A 2,599-nucleotide genomic window follows, 5' to 3' on the forward strand; every position below is an offset into this window, starting at 1 on the left:
GAAGAGTGATGGAGCTGAGCCCAGGGCCCAGGGAAACCAAACGGGTACAGAAAAGACAGATCCTAGATGGAATAAAGGGAATGGTGACTTGAGGGCAAGACCCTACCCAGCTAAGTTTCCATTTTGTAAAAAGGAATTAAAGCACTAGTTCTAGCACTAGAAGACGTCATCAACAACAGAAAGCTGATATAATTGTAATTGAACAAAGAGGCCAAGCAAGCATCAGAACTTCTCAGCTTCAATCACATGGTTCTTCTGGTTTTAGGGTCAAGGATACAGGAAAGTGGTTGTGGAATATCTCCTCTGGCTAAGAAAAGCTGCTGAGGCCAGGAGTGTGTCAGGAGTGTCCCTGCGTGCAGACCTGCAGAGGCCATTGTGTGAAACCTGGATGGCCTCGGAGACCCCAAGATGTTAGAGATGTCAGAGTTGAGGGATACCTTCTGTACTGGCTGGGTTTGTGTCAACTTGACACAGCTGGAGTTATCACAGAGAAAGAAGCTTCAGTTGGGGAAATGCCTCCATGAGATCCAGCTGTGGGGCATTTCCTCAATTAGTGATCAAGGGGGGGAGGTCCTCTTGTGGGCGGTGCCATCTCTGGGCTGGTAGTCTTGGGTTCTATAAGAGAGCAGGCTGAGCAAGCCAGGGGAGGCAAGCCAGTAAAGAACATCCTTCCATGGCCTCTGCATCAGCTCCTGCTCCCTGACCTGCTTGAATTCCAGTCCTGACTTCCTTGGTGATGAACAGCAGTATGGAAGTGTAAGCTGAATAAACCCTTTCCTCCCCAACTTGCTTCTTGGTCATGATGTTTGTGCATGAATAGAAACCCTGACTAAGACATCTTCCAAGGAGAGCTGCTGACAGGGAGTGGAACCAGCCAAATATGATATGCAGCACACCAGATATGTGTGCTGCAGTCAACAAAGCTGAAAGGAGTTGGAGATCTGAAGAACACTTTGACATCAGATGTAGAGATGCAGAATTTAGAGTTTGCCTTTCTGGCTTTGTTTTTTGTTTTGTTCCCCCCCTCCCATATTTTTTCACTATGGGAAATACTTTCCCTTTCACCCTTTGGGAATGGTAATGTATTTTCTGAGACATGCTATGTTGGAAGTATATGGTAAGCTTTTTGATTTTGAGTTTATAGGAGTGTGTACAGTTAACAGATTGCCTTGAGTACGGAAGGAAGGACCATCCAGAGACTGCTCCACCCGGGGATCCAGTCCATATACAACTACCAAACCCAGACACTATTGCATATGCCAGAAAGATTTTGCTAACAGGACCCTGATATAACTCTCTCTTGTGAGGCTATGCTAGTGCCTGGCAAATACAGAAGTGGATGCTCACAGTCATCTATTGGATGGAGCACAGGGCCCCCAATTAAGAAGATAGAGAAAGTACCCAAGGAAATAAAGGGACCTTATAGGAGGAACAACAATATGAATTAACCAGTACCCCCCAGAGCTATGTCTCTAGTTGCATATGTAGCAGAGGATGGCTTAGTTGACCATCAATGGGAGGAGAGGCCCTTGGTCTTGTGAAGATCATATGCCCCATTAAGGGGAATGCCAGGGCCAGGAAGCAGGAGTGAGTGGGTTGGGGAGCAGGGCAGAGGGAAGGTATAGGGGACTTTGGGGATAGCATTTGAAATGTAAATGAAGAAAATATCTAATAATAAAAAAAGAAGTAACTCTGAATTTTAAACTTTTAACAATGTTGAAACTGTGAAAGACTATGGGGACTTTTGAAGTTGAACTAAACATTTTCTTCATTATGGTATGGCTATGAGCTTATAGGGGGCCAGGGATTAGAATGGGGTGGTTTTAATAAGAATGGCAGCCAGGCGTGGTGGTGCACACCTTTAATCCCAGCATTTGGGAGGCAGAGGCAGGCGAATTTCTGAGTTTGAGGCCAGCCTGGTCTACAAAGTGAGTTCCAGGACAGCCAGGGATATACAGAGAAACCCTTTCTCCAAAAACCAAAAAAAAAAAAAAAAAAAAAAAAGAATGGTTCCCATGGGCTCATTATTTGAATGCTTAGTCACTAGGGAGTGGTAATATTTGAAAATATTAGAAGGATTAGAAGGTGTGGCCTTGTAGGAGGAATTGTGTCACTGGGTGTGGGCCTTGAGATTTCAAAAGCCAATTCTGCACAGTGGTGGCGCACAGCACTTGGGAGGCAGAGGCAGGCAGATTTCAAGTTTGAAGCCAGCCTGGTCTACAGAGTGAATTCCAGGACAGCCAGGGCTACACAGAGAAACCCTGTTTCGAAAAACCAAAACCAAAACCAAAACCAAAACCAAAACCAAAACCAAAACCAAAACCAAAACCAAACCCAAACCAACCCAACCAACCAACCAAACAAAAGCCAATGCCAGACCCAGGCTCTCCCTCTGTGAATTAGAATGTAGTTCTCAGCTTCTCCTCCAGCATCTACCTGCATGCTGCTATCTTCCCCTCCACGATGATGGATTAAGCATCTGAAACTGTAAGCGAGCTCTCAATCAAATGCTTCCTTTCATAAGAGTGGCTAGGTCATGTGTCTTTTCACAGCACTAGAACAGTGACTAAGACAGGGGGTCAGTGTCAGGATTGACTCT

Source organism: Mus pahari, chromosome 3 (assembly GCF_900095145.1).
Source record: "Mus pahari chromosome 3, PAHARI_EIJ_v1.1, whole genome shotgun sequence".
NCBI lineage: Eukaryota > Metazoa > Chordata > Mammalia > Rodentia > Muridae > Mus > Mus pahari.